Below are 21,037 nucleotides of genomic sequence, written 5' to 3'. Positions count from 1 at the left end.
AATTGAAATATTTTCAACTTTTAGAAAAGTATGGCACACAACAATACCTGTGTATTCACCACCTTCATCTTACAAATGCAATCATTCCATCATGTTATTTCAGCTCTTTTTAAAAAAATTACAGATACACTAACAATCTTATTTCCTTCTTTCTCTCTCCAGAGAGAACTGTTACCAGGGAATTGATAAGTATATTGTAATGCATGGGGTCACAGAGAGTTGGACATGACTGACTGAACTAAAACTAAAAATACACACATTGATTCTTTGGCTATTATTTATATGAGTCATGAAGGTAATTCTGTGCTGTGCACCTACTTTTTCTGTTTGGAAAGATAATGAGTCAAGCAGAGTCTTCACTTACCCTTCTTCGCTCCCTGCACCCAGAGACCTATGCTGTGTCTATCTGATCCCATATTTCTTTCATTTCTTATTTCTCAAGATGCTGCAAAGAGGGGCTTCCCTGGTGGCTCAGTGGTCAAAGGTTTCACCTGCCAATGCAGGAGACATGGGTTCAATCCCTGATCGAGGAGGATCTCACGTACTATGTGACAACTAAGTCGGTGGACCACAGCTACTGAGCCTGGGAGTCACGACTACTGAGTCCACATGCTGCATTTGCTGAAGCATGCACGCCCTAGAGCCTGTGCTGCGTAAGAAGGAAGCCACTATAATAAGTCCGCGCACCACGCTAGAGAGTAGACCTCACTCCTTAAAACTAGGGGAAAGCCTGTGCAGCAATGAAGACCCAGCACAGCCAAAAATAAGTAAATATATATATATTTTTAAAGATGCTGTGTAGAAAGGTGCATGCTATTTAAACTCAAGGGGCATAGCTTTAGTCCCAGCTCTGCTATGAGTGCACTGGGAGACCTTGGGCAAATCACACAATTTCACTCGGCTGCATCAAGTTATCAAAATAAAATGTCTGAAATATAGCACTCTTTTATGGGGATCATTAAGTTAATCTATGAGGACAGATAATATATTTTCTTGCAATTGAAAATTATATATTTCTGGTGCTTGGCATTAGAAATGCAGACCTAAACAAAACAGTATCTCTAGGAAAAAAATCCCTTCTTGAGCGGAAAACAGGAGTATTAAAAACAGTTACCATCCAATATGAACCGTATTATAATTGATGTGTTTATTAATTGCTGTGGGAGCCCAGGAGAGGAAAATGTTAGTTGTGCCTGTAGGTATCAGAAGGAGCTTTGCTGTTGTTCGTTTTGCTTTTTTTTTTTATTGTTTGGCTTTTAAAAAATATTTTAAGATGACAATCTGAGTGGTGTTACACAAATATATGGGGAAAAGATAAGAGTGAAGTTAGCATATATTAATATTTGACACTTACTAATGTCAGGTACCAAACATATCCAATCTCACTTCCTTTCTCATCTATCCATTCATATTTTTTTCCCCTTTCTTTATCCAGTGCTTATGCTGTGCCTGGTATTAGGAGAATGCCACTTTGTCCCCGTTCTCCAGATAAGGAAGCTGAAACTCAAAGGAAAAACAAGGCATCCAAGATCACAGGGTATGGAAGAACTGCAAGCAAGTTGCCACACCCTCTCCCGGCACTGCTAGGTCAGGACGGGTGAGTGGGGATGGGAGTTTGGAGGTGTGGGATCAAACTCCCCTCATTCCCCTTCTAATAAAGGTTATTTGGGAATAACTCTTCCAAGTCAAAAATTATTGTTGTTCAGTTGCTAAGCCATGTCTGATTCTTTGTGACCTCATGGACTGCAGCACGCCAGGCTTCCCTGTCCTTCACTGTCTTCTGGAGGTTGCTCAAATTCATGTTTATTGAGTTGGTGATGCCATCCAACCATCTCATCCTCTGACGCCTTCTTCTCCTTTTGCCATCCCTCTTTCCCAGCATCAGGGTCTTTTCCAGTGAGTCAGCTCTTCACATCAGGTGGCCAAAGTATTGGAGCTTCAGCTTCAGCATTGGTCCTTCCAGTGAATATTCAGGACTGATCTCCTTTAGGATGGACTGGTTGGGTCTCCTTGCAGTCCAAGGGACTCTCAGGAGTCTTCTCCAACACCACAGTTCAAAAGCATCAGTTCTTCAGTGCTCAGCCTTCTTTATGGCCCAACTGTCACATCCATACATGACTACTGGAAAAAAACATAGTTTTGACTAGATGGACCTTTGTTATCAATAGTGTATGTGTGTCCATCCCTATCTACCTTTTCTTACCTCTTCTCTTTTTTCTTGTCTCTTCTGTTAACACTTATATGCAGTCTCAGCCCTTTTCAGAGGCCTTCCTGAGCGCCCTTTCCTCAGCTCTCCTAACACTGCCTGACTGCATCTCACCTCTCCATGTCACGATACAACACCTGCTGTGCTTGCAATTCCCTCCCCAAAGGTGACGTCTCCTTCAGAGAAGACCTATGTTTGTTTGTCTGTTTGTTTTCTTACCTCTGGGTCCAGACAACCTATGTTATCTAGGCTCAATGAGTCAGAATTAAATACATGAACCAATTCTCTCCATTTAATGAACATTTTCATGAGACTAAATCCTCGGCTCCATATTTGTATTAGTTGCCCATGTAAGACATAAGTATTTGTTGAAATAAAGCGTGGAAACATCTATTGCTCTGAGGACAGTCTCCTGTTGTTCTGATCTAATTTAAAACTAGATTCTTTTTTGAAGCACTTTGGTAGGCTCTCGGAGACATTACGAAGCCGCGTGGTCATCTGGTTTTATGTAGCGAAGTGCCCTCTTCTCTAGATAGGGGGCGCTCTATAGTCCTCGGTGGTTTGTTCCTTTAAGAACCTGACTCTCCAGCCTTCCGGTCATCAGGCCCGCTATTTCTGTTGATGAAGAGATTGCCTGAAAGCGTCTTCCCGAATTCTGACTGCTCAGCGTTTGGACTCTCGCCCGGTGCTTGATAACTCTTTTTAATTAGCCCCTTGGTGATCTTCCCTCTCTCCAAAAATCCCATTTTGTTGTAGAGAGACAAGGACAATCTCTTCGCCCCAAGAGACAGTCCTGCATCCCCACTGCAGAATCAGATGACTGCTGTAATGGATTTCAGAGGTCCCTGTGTCGGAAGCGTGTGTGCTAAACCATCGTTGTCCATTTCTGCATGGTGACTGCCATTTATTGTCTGATGACACGTGTGGGTCACGAGTTCTTTATTTTGATTCAGGCTGTTTTTGCAGTCATTTAGACCATGAGTTCATCCCTTGCTCCTTCCCCCTCCCCCCCCATGCCCAGTAGATGAGTGTTTCCTCTGCTGGATGAAATGCTACCCAGAACTGGGAATTTAGCTAATGTCGATTCCACTTTAGCACTTTCCCTTCACTTCCTCTGTCAGGACTAGTTTCTTCTCAATGGGGCGGGGGTGGGGGTATGTCTGGGGCGGGGGCGGGGAGTCGGGGGGGCGAGGAGGACATCATTTCCTGTCTGTTTCTATGAGAAGAAATTGAGCCAGAATTGAGCGTGGTGTGTAAATTTCTCTCCTGCTGAGAAGCTTGCTCAAGACACAGGACTTGGATCCCTCTTACCTTCGCATCTTCTGTTTTTAAGTATTTGTTGAGATAAATGAAAGTAAAGTGGCTGGTCTTTTTTGTCTCCCAGATTTTCCCAGCTTTGGCAGGGAGACCTTTCTAAAACAAATACCTGAGCTGTCTGCGTGACCTGGCTGGGCTCTGGCCTCGTGCGCGGCTTCATTTTCTTCTCTTCTTGCTCCTTACTTGGCAGCACCTTGAGCCCCACCTCAGCTCATCGTGACCACTTTCCCACTCTGCCCTTTCTTCTGACCATGACTGGTGTTTGTCATATCCTACCCTTCCAAAATCTTACTGACAAATGGTCCAGTGTTGGGACCACTTGGCAATAAGACCTTTGGGGAGTGGAAGGATCTGGCTTCTCTTATTCAAAGCCATATTCTGGGTACCTGGTATACTCTATGGCACAGTATAATATCTATTGGCACAGCCAGTGTCTATTAAATGCATGAGGAGTGACTGAAGGTGCCCATACTCTTTTACAGTGCCCTCCACAGTACCTGACTGCCCTCCTCCTTCACCTGCCAACTTAAACTCCTGCTCTGCTATTCGATTCAGACACATATTGTTACAGTGGCCTTCTCAGATCAACCCCCAATCTTCAGATGAGATCTTCCTTCTCTGTGAGCCCACAGTGCCTTTCCAGAGCTTTCTCATTGCCTTTATCATACCACTTTGTAATTCTCTCTTTCCTGGTCTCGCTCCCTCTCCAACAGGATTGTGGGTATCTAAAGGTGGAGATTTTAACTGAATCATCCTCGTTTTCCTGACTTTCAGGGCTCTACTATAGGATGCACTGAAGATATATTGATTAAATGAATGACCAAGAATACAAATGTTTTGCAGCAATGCTATATCCTATGGAAGTGGGAAATCAGTCTAAATGACCAAGATCAATTGAAATACCACTATGTGTCTGGTGAGATGAAACTTGGAAGAAAAGAAACAACACAGCTAAACAAACAGATCGTAGATCTGCTGGTCCTCTGGGTCTAGAAAATGCTTTTGCAAGCCCTCCATTGATTCCCAGAGACCTTGTGGGACTCAGGTGATAATTAACAATGTGCAGACAAAGACAACAAGGGAAATGAAGCATCTTTAAGTATATTCAAAAGCCAAATGTCTCCAGTAGGGATATCAGCAGTCATTCCCAGAAGAGATGACAGCTACTGCCAAAGGGAGCTGGGATGAGGGAGTGAGCAAAAGGTGATATTTTAGTTAAAGAAGACTTCACGGTATCTGACTGCAAGCTATTGTTCTTGAAAAAAGTGGACATTTATAGTACCTGATTATTTTGTTGTTCTGAGACCAATTTCAAAGTGTGTGTGGGGTGGTTCCCACACCAACAATCAAAGCTCCAGATACCAGTTTGTGTCCTATAATACAACACAATTCTGAGACTATCCTCCTGGAAATAGCATCAGATACCACAGGCTAAGAACTCAGTCCTACAAGATAGCCCTCACCCCCACCTCACATGCTAATTTCTAGCCCAGGTTTTTATCTGTTTTTCTGACCCACTGGCTATAAACTGGGTGTTCCCACAACTTTCCTCTCAGGTTTGATTAATTTGCTAGAAAGACTCACAAGATTCAAAGAAATATTTTTCTTACTAGATCACCAATTTATAATAAAAGGATACAACTCAGGAACTGACAGGTGGAGATGTATAGGGCAAAGTATGGGGAAAGAGCTGGAAGCTGCCATGTCCTCTCCAGGGGCATCCCCCAGCACCACCACATGTTCACCAACCCAGAAGCTCTCTAAACCTCATCCTTTGGATTTTAATTAAGCTTTAATTATGCAATGCTGATTGATTAAATCATTGGCCATTAGCAATTGATTCTGCCTCCAGCTTCTCTCCTTCCCCTGGAGGCTGGGGGAAGAAGCTACTGAAAACTCCAATCCTTTAATCAAGATTGGTTTCCATGGCAACCAATCCCCATTCTAAGGTTACCTAAAGGCTTTCCAAAAATCACCTCATTGATAAAAGGTATCGTTATATCTCTTATAAGAAACCCTGACTATTTTAGGAGCTCTGTGTGAGGAACAGGATCAAAGATCAAATTTTTTGGTTATTATAAATCACAACATCACACTGACTTTGGATATTTTTACTATTTTACAAATTCTCCTCATTTTATAGATGAGGAAAATGAGGTTCAATAGTTGAAATTGTTAATTTTTCCTATTTTGCTTCAGAAACATGGAATTTATGGCAATCTAAGATATGACAAAAACCACTACAATATTGTAAAGTAATTAGCCTCCAACTAATAAAAATAAATGAAAAAAATTTAAAAAAAATAAGGTAGTGATTAAGCGTATATTCGTCCTCAGTGGCTCAGCCATAAGGAATCTGCCCGCAATGCAGGAGATGCGGCAGGAGCTGTAGGTTCAACCCCTGATCCTGGAAGATCCCCTGGAGTAGGAAATGGCAACCCACTCCAGTATTCTAGCCTGGAAAATCCGATGGTCAGAGGAGATGCAAAATAATTGGACATGACTTAGTGATTAAACAACAACAATAAAGAGTATAGAGTTGGAATCAGGTTCACCTCAATTTCAGTTGATTTTCTGTCCACAGCTGACTGTGACACTTTAGTCAAGATATTCAAGTCTTTAATCCTCATTTTTTTTTTCCTGCAAAACAGGAGAAATATGGTATCTTCTTCATGGAGTTGGAAGAATGAAATGAACAAATGCAAGTGAACCAAAATACAGTTAGTTATTGTTTTGATGGGGAAATGATAGATAAGAGCTCTTCAACCTTATTTTGAAAGAGCTAATGGGAAGTTTTCAAACCCTTTTTGGAATAGTTGTCCAAACTGTTGGCCTATGCAGGAGTGTGCATGCCTCTTTTTGAGTCACTTACTTGTGTCTGACTCTTCGCAACCCCATGGACTGCAGCTCATCATGTTCTTCTGCTCTCCATCATCTCCTGGAGTTTGCTCAACTTTGTGTTGAAATAAAAGGAAGGGGAGTACATTGAATGAGACTATCTTCCTGACTCAGGGATCAAACCTGCTTCTCGTGTCTTCTGCTTTGGCAGGTGGACTTTTTACCAGCTGAGTCACTTGTATCCAAATCACATAATTTAAAGGATTAATCTCAAAAATATACAAGCAACTCCTGCAGCTCACTTCCAGAAAAATAAATGACCCAATAAAAAAAATGGGCCAAAGAACTAAACAGACATTTCTCCAAAGAAGACATACAGATGGCTAACAAACACATGAAAAGATTCTCAACATCACTCATTATCAGAGAAATGCAAATCAAAAGCACAACGAGGTACCATTACACGCCAGTCAGGATGGCTGCTATCCAAAAGTCCACAAGCAATAAATGCTGGAGAGGATGTGGAGAAAAGGGAACCCTCTTACACTGTTGGTGGGAATGCAAACTAGTACAGCCGCTATGGAAAACAGTGTGGAGATTTCTTAAAAAACTGGAAATAGAACTGCCATATGACCCAGCAATCCCACTCCTGGGCATACACACTGAGGAAACCAGATCTGAAAGAGACACGTGCACCCCAATGTTCATCGCAGCACTGTTTATAATAGCCAGGACATGGAAGCAACCTAGATGCCCATCAGCAGACGAATGGATAAGGAAGCTGTGGTACATATACACCATGGAATATTACTCAGCCATTAAAAAGAATTCATTTGAATCAGTTCTAATGAGATGGATGAAACTGGAGCCCATTATACAGAGTGAAGTAAGCCAGAAAGATAAAGACCAATACAGTATACTAACGCATATATATGGAATTTAGAAAGATGGTAACGATAACCCTATATGCAAAACAGAAAAAGAGACACAGATGTACAGAAGAGACTTTTGGACTCTGTGGGAGAAGGCAAGGGTGGGATGTTCTGAGAGAATAGCATTGAAACAAGTATACTATCAAGGGTGAAACAGATCACCAGCCCAGGTTGGATGCATGAGACAAGTGCTCAGGGCTGGTGCACTGGGAAGACCCAGAGGGATGGGGTGAGGAAGGAGGTGGGAGGGGGAATCGGGATGGGAAACACATGTGGATCCATGGCTGATTCATGTCAATGTATGGCAAAAACCACTACAACATTGTAAAGTAAGTAGCCTCCAACTAATAAAAATAAATGAAAAAAAAAATTTAAAAAAATGAAAAAAAAAAATTAGTTACTTATTACCTACCTATTGATGCTTTTGAACTGTGGTGTTGAAGATGCTTGAGAGTCCCTTGGACTGCAAGGAGATCAAAACAGTCCACCCTAAAGGAAATTGATCCTGAATATTCATTGGAGGGACTGATGCTGAAGCTGAAGCTGCAATATTTTGGCCACCTGATGTGAAAAGCTGACTCAGTGGAAAAGACCCTGTTGCTGGGAAAGATTGAAGGCAGGAGGAGAAGGGGATGACAGAGGACAAGATGGTTGGATGGCATCACTGCCTCAATGGACATGAGTTTGAGCAAGCTCTAGGAATTGGTGAAGGACAGGGAAGCCTGGCATACTGCAGTCCACGGGGCCACAAAAAATTGGATGTGACTGAGCAACTGAACAATGACGACTAACTACTGGTGGGCTGCAGTCCATAAGGTTGCAAAGAGTTTGACACAACTTAGCTGCTCAACAAAAACAGCAACAATCACTATATAAAAATGACTCAAAACTTTGTGCCTTAAAGCAACAAACATTTTAGTACATCTTATGATGTTATGGGTCAAGAATTCAAACAAGGCTCAGCTAGGGATTCTTCTATGATGTGCCATGAATGGCTTGCATTGGTTCACTAGAGCCATTTGCTAAATATTCAGGAATTTTGTAAACTCCATGGCTAACCCTTTAGTATCTTGGAACCAGCCACAGTGGAGACATTTAAATTACAGAATCAGGAAACACTAGAATCTTTCTTATTTTTTCCCAGAGGGCCAGTTAGCCCACATCCCACTGCTTCTGTTAGACTTTCCTTGACAGTGGTCAGTCAGTATTCAGCTGGTGATGAGCTGGTCTGGAGGATAAGAAGGCTGGCATGTCTGGCACCCTAGTAGAGAGGCCTAGAAAGTTCAGCTGAGGCTGTCAGTTATAGCCCCAACCTATGGCTACTTCAGCATGACAGTTGCAGAGTATTTAGACATTTTATAGGATCACTCAGAGCTCTTGGAGCTAGTATTGCAAGCATGCAGACAAAGCTGAAAGCTTTTTATGACTTAGCTTCACATGCCACATTAATCTGTCAATCAAGTTACTATGTCCCATCCAAATACAAAAGGATTAGGCTTCATCTCTCAATGGAAGAAGTAGAAATGAGTTAGTAGTCACCTTAGACATTTTTCCTAGATGGTAGACACACACACACACACACACACACAAATAAATACAATTGTCTTATAAATATTTCAGTCTCAATATTTTATAGGCATCTCTAACTCACCATGTACAAAATTTAGTTCATAATCTTTGTCTTATATTGGTCAGAATATATCTTGCTAGCTGCTACAACATACATGCCCTGGAAAGTTAATTGCTCACCCTGTGCAGTGTAGTCATGGCTGGGCCAGGTCTCCACACAGGTGTTCAGGGATCCAGGCTCTTTGCTATGGCTCCGCTATCTTTCACAGTTAGGCTTCAAGGCTTCCAGTAGCCTCTTAATTCATGCTGTTTACAGAAAAGAAAGGAGCATGAAGATCATTTTGGAGTTTTCAGGGTCTTGACCCTTTCTCCCCATACTTAGGATCCACTTTATCTTCTTCCTAAGAAGGACAACTCAAAGCCCCATTTAGAAATTGCACCAATCTCAAAGCCCAAGTCTGTGGGTAACACAGAGTCCTCTTTATCAGACTAGATACTACTGATGAAATAAAGCTGGAATAAAATTTCCATTTGGACAGAGAAAAGGAACTCCTGGATCATAGTAACTCATGTCCAAGCCTTGCTGAATAGGTGTTTTGGAAGTTTTCTGCCTTAAGGGAAGGGAGAAGTTCTGACTTTGGCTTCCATTTTGCCCTCATGTAGGAGCTTTCCTGCCCATGATGCTCTGAGATGACGGGTCCCACCTTTCAGGGGGTTCCTCACATATGTAATCCCTGTTGGCCACTTCTGAAAGGGTAAAGAGGGTATTTCTTTCCTACATTGCATCTTCAGCTTCATTCCTACTCGTGAAAGTTTGGTGATTGTACGGTAATTTCAAGTCTTGAACAAAGTCTTTTTTTTGTCTTCAATTAATATTTTTATTCCAGTTTCATATTTTCTTTGGAAAAACACCTTCCTTAAAAGCTTACAAACTGTGCAAACTTCTGATTTATTTCTTATTAGTCAGACTCATGTGTCCGTTACCATACCCAAAGTTCTTTCCGGAGCCATGATTCTGATTTATATCTTTACTTCTTCATTGTGAGATCTCCTTCTTTCTCTATTTAAGGGTATCTCCTATCTTGAGGTATTCTGAAACAATATAAAGGAAAGCTACATCCTTATTCAGGTCTTTGCCCCAGGGCTTAGTCCTTTTATTCAGATGAGACTCTGTACTGGGTCTTTCATACAAAGCTTCTTAAACTTAACATCTTTTACACTTGGGACCTTGGAATGGTTAGCTTTTCCAACACTGAACAGCTTTAAATTTCTGGACTTTGGCATTCTGTTTATTTTCTGCTTGCCAACCAGCCAATTCTTTCCTGAGCTATTTTCCCCTTTAATTTCATTCTTGCCAAAGGCACTCAATAACAACTAATACACACCATTCACAGACTCTTTTTCAGCTCATGAGGAACATGAGCTGCTGTCCCAGTTATCACAATTTGATCAAGTGACTTGTTACTGTGCAGCCTGGATCTCTAGCCATCCAGTGACCAGCCTGCTCATCTGCAGTCAGCCGCTTCTGTATCACCTGTCAGCCCACTAAGGAAATGACATGCAAGTCAAGTTCACTTTGTTTTGTTTAGTTTCTGCTGTTTGGTTGGTTTTGTTTTTACAACTCCCTATTTCGAGGTACCAATTCCTGATTTAGTCAGGGCAGGCTGACTTCTGTTGGAAACAACAGCAGACATCACTGGCATAATATTGTGGAGGACTGTTCTTCACCCCACCATGGTCTAATGCGTGCATGGTGGTTTTCCTTTCAGCAGCATCTCTCAGTCCCAGGCTGCTTCTGTTCTGTAGCTCACAATTGCCCTGGAGTCTACACTTGACACACACAGAGGAAGGAACACAAAAGTTCCTGGGGAGAACTTTAGGAGCTGGAACTGCCAGTGACAGACCTCCTTTTCTGCCCGTTTCATCAGCTGGAAGTCAATCATGTAGGTCTACTGTACAATCTTCCTATGGGACTAGGAGGAAAATAAACAGATGTGCTGAATGTACAGCATTATCTCAATTGCAGGCCCCAGATGAGTAGGAAAGTTATGACCAACCTAGACAGCATATTAAAACGCAGAGACATTACTTTGCCAACAAAGGTCTGTCTAGTCAAGGCTATGGTTTTTCCAGTGGCCATGTATGGATGTGAGAGTTGGACTATAAAGAAAGCTGAGTGACAAAGAACTGATGCTTTTGAACTGTGGTGTTGGAGAAGACTCTTGAGAGTCCCTTGGACTGCAAGGAGATCCAACCAGTCCATCCTAAAGGAGATCAGTCCTGGATATTCATTGGAAGGACTGATGTTGAAGATGAAACTCCAATACTTTGGCCACCTGATGTGAAGAGCTGACTCATTTGATGCTGGGAAAGATTGAGGGCAGGAGGAGAAGGGGATGACAGAGGATGAGTTGGCTGGATGGCATCACTGACTCGATGGACATGAGTTTGGGTAAGCTCTGGGAGTTGGTGATGGACAGGGAGGCCTGGTGTGCTGTGGTTCATAGGGCTGCAAAGAGTCGGACACGACTGAGCGACTGAACTGAACTGAACTGAACTGATGGCTCCCTTTCTAGTTGACTAATAGAATATTCTAGTTGGATAATAACATCAACATAGTAGTCCCCGAGGTCGAGAAGTAAGGCTTCCTTCACTCCTTCATACACAATCCTCTATCCCCTTGCTATCTCTCCATTGCTCTCTCTCTCCATCTTATCCTTTTTTTCTACTGTGACAACCACTCTCTTAGTGTAGACATTCACTTTTCTCCCCATGGGAATTTTTTCAGTTACCACCTACCTGGTCTGCCTACCTACCATCAGGTTTTGCCATCCTAAGTTCCACTCTACCATGAGACTTGTTTTAAAGAAGGAAAAATCTGACCATCTTTCTCCAGGGCTCTAAACTGTTCAGTCACTCCCAGTGTCTTTTAGGATCAGCATTACATTTCTTAAAAACACAAAGCCTCCTAATGACCCTCCTCTGTGCATCTAGTTTTACCTTTAACCTCTCATTTTTTTTCACTCTTTGTTCCAGCCAACCCCAACCACTTTGTTAAATTAATGTTTTTAAGGTAGTTGTATATTCAAACACAGTTGGCAGAAATAAATGCCCAAATCACTCCTGAAATCTATGATGCCTCTACCTCCCCCACAAGCCTCCAAATAAACTTCTCTGACTTGCCGACGATTTACCTCTTGCTTCAACTCTCCACTTCAAAGGGAATTCTTATTCTTTCACCCTCACCATTGGACATGTCTTCACCTTTGCACACGACTTGCAAAGTCTGCTTGCTGGCCAGTGCACTTACCATAGGCAGGGATCATTATTTTTCAACTTCATATCACTTAGCTATGGTTCAGGTGGTTCACAGAACTGGGCAACTGATTACAGTTTATTGCTTGGCAAAATAATGGCTAAGCATTCAGGCTCTGAATTCTAATTGGCATTTGCACAGTGAAGGGTTAACTCCACATCTGGGATGTTCAAACTCTGCACATTCCAAAGTGAAGACTAGTCCTTCACAGGCTTATCCCTTGGAAATCCCTGCCTGATAAGAGTGTCTTCTTACTGCTCGAGGCTTGAGCTACTCCAGATAGTTTGTGCTAACAGGTTATTTATGATGGAGGCCTTGGGCCAAGCTGTGTCAGTTTCATATCTGGAGGAATTAGAGACTAAGAAACTAAGGTCAGTCCGTGCCTACATGACTGGCCACAACAGAAATACTGGACACCAGTGCTCAGATGTGCCTCCGTGGTTGCCAATGCTCCATATGCGTTGTCACACGTGGCTGCAGGGAGAATTAAATGTCTTCTGTCCTACTCCATGGGGAGAGGACAAATGACCTCTCCCGAACTCTAGTCTGTTTGCCTTTACTGACTTTAACCTCTATCATTTGGCTGTAGTGGGCTTCCCTTGTGGCTCAGCTGGTAAAGAATCCGCCTGCAATGCAGGAGACCTGGGTTCAATCCCTGGGTTGGGAAGATCCCCTGGAGAAGGGAAAGGCTACCCACTCTAGTATTATGGCCTAGAGGATCCCTTGGACTGTTTAGTCCATGGGGTCACAAAGAGTCTGACACAACTGCACAACTTCCACTTTCTTTTTGCTGTAATAAACTACAACTGTTATCATGAAAGCTTATTGGATCTCTGTAGTCCTAGCAAACTGGTGACTTAAGGGTGGTCTTGGGTACTCAGAATGGCACAGAATTTGGTTTCAAAACTAGCTTTGTGACCAAGGTAAGTTAAGTCAAACTCTATAGGGTTTAATTTTATAATTTTCCATGTTATTACAAATTTTATAGTTTTTGTATATATCATCTTAAAATATCTGTATACTCCTCCACTCGAAGTAACACCGTGGTTCATTTAGCTTCTCCTTTATTATAGAGCATCTAAGGTTTTCTAATTTTTTTATTATTATATTAACATGCTACTGAGTATACACAGTATGATTTCTACATTTAGGATTATTTCCATAAGACACATTCCAGAGATGAAATTCCTGGGTCAAAAGAATATATTAACATTTCTTGATGCATGCTGACAGACAGCTTTCCAAAATATTTGTACTGTTCTGCACTTTTAAAAACAAAGTAAAGGATGTCCATTTTCTTAGATCCAGGAAGGCATAGGAAAAAAATAATTTCTTTGGATTCAGCATCTGAGTGAAACCAATCATCCTAATGTGACCATAAATTTCCTGAGACTAAACTGAAAAAAAATTTTTTGGTCTTTCTGGTTCTTAAGATGGAAGTTGCATATTTGCACAGACTGCAATTAAGTATATTCTCTATTCACTCATGTATAGGTAAGGTGAGGATCCACCTAATAAATGTATCATAATTTGGAAAATAATAATTTCTGTTAGCAAACCTGCATGTATTAGAGAGGATTAGGGGAAAGAGAAACATTTTTACCTTTAGTTTCACAGAAGGAATTAATTCATTAGGCAGAATTATGCTAATCATATTCATGCATAATGTGATAGTCTTGTCATTAATGTTTGCGAAAATCTAAGGAAGGAAATGAATATTTTTTCCAGACATGAATTTAAATTTTGACTTCTGCAAGTGTATCACTGCTTTTATTGTGTTTTCTCCTTTCCTACACTCCTATTATAATAAAATGAGGGTGATAGGACAAATAAAATTTGTAGCACCGTATCAGTGTGTATGTGTTAGCTGTTCAGTTGTGTACAACTCTTTGGGACCCCATTGACTGTAGCCCACTGGCTCCTCTGTTCATGGGATTTTCCAGGCAAGAATAGTGGAGAGGGTAGCCATTCCCTTCTCCAGGGGATCTTCCCGACCAGGGGATCAAAGCCAGGTCTCCTGCATTGCGGGCATAGTCTTTACCACTTGAGTCCCTAGGGAAGCACCATACTAAACCTTTATCCTTGTGTCTTTGTATTGCCGCTTTCTTAATGGTTCAGCTCTCACTGATTACAGGCATGTAAGAATACAGCACAGTTATCTTGAGAACTCCACCTGGGAGGGGAAATCAGATGTTTTGCTGAATGTCTTGAGATCATAAAATATATATGTATATATTTGTTGAACACTTGCTATGTCCCAGGTACTGCTCAAAGTCTGGCTCTGTGTAATTTACAGACAAAGCTCTTAAGCTCTCTGAGTCTCAGTTTCTTCATCCATAAAGTAGAAATAATAGTCATTAATTTGCAAGGATTTTGTGAACATTGAATGTAAAATATTATATAAAGCTTCCAGCATAGTATTTGCTTAATAATTTATATTTGTCCGTCTCTCTGACAAGAAATATAAATTAGTCAAGAAACAAAATCTTTTCCCTTGTTAGCACAATGTGGTTTCCCAACCTTCAGATGAAACAACAACAAAACAAACCAGAAGTAAGGAAATTATTTCTTAGCAATAATTTAGTCTTAACTTCTGGAATGGATGAATATTTCTAATACCAGATCATATAACAATGTGTTATATGAACAATGTGCTTTATAACTATATATATGAACTATGTGCTATATAAACCTAGATAACATATTAAGAAGCAGAGACATTACTTTGCCAACAAAGATCTGTATAGCTATGGTTTTTCCAGTAGTCAGGTATGGAAGTGAGAGTTGGACCATAAAGAAGGCTGAGTAGAGAAGAATTGATGCTTTTTGAACTGTGACGTTGGAGAAGACTCTTGAGAGTCCCTTGGAGTGCAAGGAGGTCACACCAGTCAATCCTAAAGGAAATCAACTTTGAATATTCATTGGAAGGACTCAAGCTGAAGCTCCAATACTTTGGCCACCTGATTCAAAGAGCTAACTCATTGTGAAAAGACCCTGATGCTGGGAAAGATTGAAGGCAGGAGGAGAATGGGATGACAGAGGATGAGATAGTTGGATGGCATCACCGACTCAATGGACATGAGTTTGAGCAAGTTCTGGGAGATAGTTACGGACAGGGAGGCCTAGTGTGCTACAGTCCATGGGGTTGCAAAGTGTCAGACACGACTGAGTGACTGAACAACAATACCAGTATGCTGAGTCACTTCAGTTATGTCCAACTCTTTGTGACCCCCGTGGACTGCAGCCCGCCAGGTTCCTCTGTCCTTGGGATTCTCCAGGCAAGAATGCTGGGGTGGGTTGCCGTGCCCTCCTCCAGAGGATCTTCCCAACCCAGGGATCGAACACGCATCTGTTGTGTCTCCTGCATTGGAAGGCAGGTTCTTTGCCGCTAGTGCCACTGGGAAGCAGCCTTGTATTTCTACCCTGTGACATATCGCACCAATCCTGTGGGTTGAAAGGGAATTAATCCTCTTTGTTCTATTGTGGAAATTGAAGCTCAAAGGAGTCAAGTGACTTCTTCATAGCTATCCAGGCAGAAAACACCAGAGTACCCCACAGGGTCAGAATCTCTGAAACCCTCATCCCTCAGAGGTGATACTGCTTCAACACACAGGTCAGCAGAGACTTCTCTCATCAGTAGCCTCCTACTGATCATTTTTCCCAGCCAGCTCAAATTCCAGCTGCTTTCTCCTTTTCAAGCTCCCAGCCTCCCGCCCCTGGAATCCTGCAAGCCGAGCTTGGTAAATATGTCATCAAGGCCGTGTGTCATAAATCCATCAGCCTTCCCCAGCTCTGTCATGACGCTGCCGGAACCCTGCAAACACAGCCCAGGTAGACGCTGCTGAGCCGTAATGGGAAAACAAATGAGCCCGCTTGAAATGAGCTGGAACCTTCTGCCTGAGTTAATGTTTCAGTGGATTTGTTTGCTCCCCGCAGCTGGCTAAGCAGTTTTGGTGATTCTGACAACAGTTTCCACAGATTTGTTTTTACCCCTCATCAGGCTTGACACGCAGCCATTCTGTTCTACAGTTTCCACACTGGAAGTGCTTTGTGATGTGGTTTAAGCAGTGCGTGTTGATCACAGCTCTGAGAATGAGCTGTGTGCATGCACGCTCAGTCACGGAGTTGTGTCCAACTCTTTTGCAACTCCGAGGACTGTAACCCACCAGGCTCCTCTTTCCATGGGATTATGCAGGAAAGAATCCTGGAGTGGGTTGTTACGTCCTCCTGCAGCGGATCTTCCCAACCCAGGGATTGAACCTGCATCCCCTGCATTGGCAGGCAGATTCCTCACCACTGAGCTGCCTGGGAATCCCTGAGAATGAGCTGAGGACACCTAAAATAGCTGCAGAAAAGAACTCCACATTTTCTTTCTAAAAATTGGGGCAGTGTAATAACCTAGGCTGATCCTATCAATACTTTTTTTCAAGGAGAAAATAACATTGAAAGAACTCTGACCTGGGAGCTGGAGAACTGGGTTTCAGTTCTCCTTCTGAGAGGATATTACTAGCTAACCACAGACAATTCCTTTAATCTACTACAAATTTTCCTGACCTTAAGAATCACTTGGGACAAAAATTTCTGGCTGAAACAAACAAACAGATTCTTGAGCTTGTCCTCAGATTGTTGCATCAGGACCTCTAAGGGATAAGCCCAGGGTCCTATTAATACACTTTTTCACAAGTGTTTCAAGTGGTGCTGGCAATAGGATTTTCTTTTTTCAGTGGGAGATACTAGCCTTCAAGATCTCTGTGTCCCCTGGTGCATGCGTGTGTTCTCAGTTGCTCAGTTGTATCTGATTATTGGTGATCTCATGGGCTGTAGCCCACTACCTTCCTCTGTCCATGGGATCTCATATTTAATAATATATGATTGTGCTTCTGTATTAGTTGTCCATAATCCACCTGCTTCAGAACACGTGGAGACTTGGCTAAAAATGTAAATTCCCAAACTCTATTGAAGATATGCAGATGATACCACCCTAGCGGCAGAAAGTGAAGAAGAACTAAAGAGCCTGTTGATGAAAGTGAAAGAAGAGAGTGAAAAAGTTGGCTTAAAGCTCAACATTCAGAAAACAAAGATCATGGCATCTGGTCCCATCACTTCATGGCAAATAGATGAAGAAACAGTGGAAACAGTGGCAGACTTTATTTTTGGGGGCTCCAAAATCACTGCAGATGGTGACTGCAGCCATGAAATTAGAAGATGCTTACTCCTTGGAAGAAAATTTATGACCAACCTAGACAGCATATAAAAAGCAGACATTACTTTGACAACAAATGTCCGTCTAGTCAAGGCTATGGTTTTTCCAGTGGCCATGTATGGGTGTGAGAGTTGGACTGTAAATAAAACTGAGTGCCGAAGAATTGATTCTTTTGAACTATGGTGTTGGAGAAGACTCTTGGGAGTCCCTTGGACTGCAAGGAGATCCAACCAATCAATCCTAAAGGAAATCAGTGCTGAATATTCATTGAAAGGACTGATATTGAAGCTGAAACTCCAATACTTTGGCCACCTGATGTGAAGAGCTGACTTATTTGAAAAGACCCTGATGTTGGGCGGGAGGAGAAGGGGACGACAGAGGATGAGATGGTTGGATGGCATCACCCACTCAATGGGCATGAGTTTGAGTAAACTCTGGGAGTTGGTGATGGACAGGGAGGCCTGGCGTGTTGCAGTCCATGGGGTTGAAAGAGTTGGACATGCCTGAACAACTGAACTGAACTGAACTGATTGAAGGTATACGGAATGAGGATCCTTGGGGCTCTTATACTTTAATGACAGGTTCTCCAACTGGTTTTATCCACACTAAAATTTGGGAACCACTAATAAAATTTCTTTATACAGTTGATTATGTTTAGAGATATTATCAATATCCTAAGGCAGTTGGGAGGATTGCAGGAAGTATAGTATTGAGCATAGTTTCTGTCTGGGTGAGTCCTTGATAAATGTTAGCTACAAACACAATAAAGTGTTTAGTGATTTTCACAAGCAGGAATTGCACCTCCTTGTCTTGATTTCCACAACCCACCGTATAGGAGGAGGCACGGAAGCTGGTCAGTATGTTCTTATTGATCTAAGCTGGTTTAGTATTTCAAAAGTTTATGCTTTCTATTCTCTGTTTGCCTTCCCTTCTCATGTCTATTTTTGTATGGGAAGAATCTCAGGGGAGTGAGAACTGCACTTTGACCAGAGCTATTCTGGTAATTGTAAAATGTTACATTTGGAAGATTCCTATGGGGCTGTTTAGGTAGTGTCTTCAGAGATGAGCAGAGTGGTTGTTGTTCGTCTCATTTCATGTACAAAAAAAAAAAAAAAAATAGAAAAGGTGACCTCGTACAAGGTTACTCTTTTGGTGAAGATGCTGGAATCATAGCTTATAATTTCAGGGCCACTGCTAACATCGACTCTGTTTCCTCAAACTTCCTTTTTCCTGCCCTTGCCTCATTTTCTGTACTCTGCTTTCTCTTCTTTTGTGACCCCAACTTTCCATATCTTCAACTAATATGTGATCAATAAATCATGGTGCCAAGCAAAAAAAGAAGTTGGTTCCTTTGTTTGTGATTGCCTTTGACAAAGAGCAATATGCCCGGAAGGTGCCTGACTACGGCCAGTAACATGATGGTGGGGATTCAAATGGCACCAAAGAGGTGGAAGAGATTCAGGTAGGAAGTTTGTGCATCCCCTCAAATCTGAATTCTGAAGGCAGCTTCTTCCCTGGTCCATGTCTAAGACTGATTCTGACAATAGGAGTATAGCACTGTCTTCTTTATAATAAGAGATCTCTAACATCTAGGGTGATAATATTATTTAGAGAAAAGCACAGATTCCACGGATCGCTGAATATCTTGATACTCACTTGAGATACATAATCTTTTCTAGGTTCAAGTGTGAGGATGATGTCCAGGGCTCTCGGACAGAGATCACAGGGGGAGATTAAACCAGCTCAGAGACCAGCGTTTTGAAATCAGGCCTGCCAGCGTGACCATGTTGTGTTAGTCTCTCAGTCATATCTGACTCTATGGGATCAGATGGACTATAGCCTGCCAGTTTCCAACATCTATGGGATTCTTCAGGCAAGAATATTGGAGTGGGTTGCCATTCCCTTCTCTAGGGTATCTTCCACTTTGTGGCTGAACTGATACAGTTTTAGTCTAGTGTTTCATAAGAGTGGAATGTAATATTTTCACACATGCTTCTCAGGGATATTATTGAAACAATGTACAAAACATTGACCAGCTTAAATTGGTTTTGCTTCTTACTTAAAACAGGTTGTTGATTAATCAAACCTGGAGTTATTTTACAGAGACAGCACTGCACATATGTAAGATAGGAACCCATGTCTCCAGGATAACCCCAGAACCAAAATTCTTCAGTCCATAGAACTCAAAGAATCGAGATGTTGCTAAGGGAGCCCTTTACAAAGTGAGGAAGTCCTTCAATGAGGAAAATCCAGCTTCCAAAAGTTGACTACCATATATAAATTGATCTGAGACCAGCCAATCAGCTTATTCCTCCAACCCCTTAAATTTGGGCTTCCCTGGTGTTGTTTAGCTGCTCAGTCATGTCTGACTCTTTGTAAGCCCATGAGTTGCAGCACGCCAGGCTTCCCTGTCCTTCACCATCTCCCAGAGCTTGCTCAAACTCATGTCCATTGTGTAGGTGATGTCATCCAACCATCTTGTCCTCTGTCGTCCCCTTCTCCTCCTGCCTTCTCTCTTTCCCAGAATCAGAATCTTTTCCAATGAGTAGGCTCTTTGCATCAGGTGGCCAAAGTATTGGAGCTTCAGTATCAGTCCTTCAAATGCATAGTCTGGGTTGATTTCCTTTAGGATTGACTGGTTTGATCTCCTTGTAGTCCAAGGGACTCTCAAGAGTCTTCTCCAACACCACAGTTCAAGAGCATCAATTATTTGTCAATGAAGAAGACCTGCATTCAATCCCTAGGCTGGGAAGAACCCTGGAGAAAGGACTGGCAGCCCACTCCAGTATCCTTGCCTGGAGAATTCCATGGACAGAGGAGCCTGGAAGGCTACAGTCCATGGGATCACAAAGAGTCATACATGACTGAGTGACTTCCACTAAAATTTCACTTGAACCCTGGATCGGCAAGACATATTTGAGAACTGCATGTCTGACAGCAAAACCCTTACTTGGTAACATTTCTATTTGGAATTTTGCAATATTATTTAATCTATCCTTTACATTTGCCTATATAAATGAATTACCATTCAGTGGCACTTAGTGCTCAGATTAGTTAAAACATATTTCTTCATTCCTCCATATAAACTAGTCTCAATTTTTTTTTTCTCACTAGTACTAACAATCCCTTGGGGGAGTACCTCTTACCCCAACACACACACTGACTCTCTTGTATTTGCTTCAGTTGTTTTCTTGGAGTTATCATCTCTGTTGTATTAGTGTGAAAGTAAAAGTATTGGTCACTCAGTTGTGTCTGACTCTTTGCAACCCAAGGACTATAGCCCACCAGTTTCCTCTGTCCATGGGATTTCCCAGGCAAGAATACTGATGTGGCTAGCCATTCCTTTCTCTAGGAGATCTTCCCAACCCAGACATTGAACCCAGGTCTCCTACATTGCAGGCAGATTCTTTACCAGAGTGATGTACTAAAAACAAACCAGCTATTAAACATGGGAATATTTTTAACATATAAGAATATGGAGGGTGAAACAGATCACCAGCCCAGGTTGGATGCATGAGACAAGTGCTCAGGGCTGGTGCACTGGGAAGACCCAGAGGGATGGGATGGAGAGGGAGGCGGGAGAGGGGATCGGGATGGGGAACACATATAAATCCATGGCTGATTCATGTCAATGTATGGCAAAAACCACTACAATA

This window comes from Cervus canadensis, chromosome 26, assembly GCF_019320065.1.
Source record: "Cervus canadensis isolate Bull #8, Minnesota chromosome 26, ASM1932006v1, whole genome shotgun sequence".
NCBI lineage: Eukaryota > Metazoa > Chordata > Mammalia > Artiodactyla > Cervidae > Cervus > Cervus canadensis.
The sequence above is the reverse complement of the archived record's forward strand: the minus strand, read 5'-3'. Positions refer to the sequence as shown.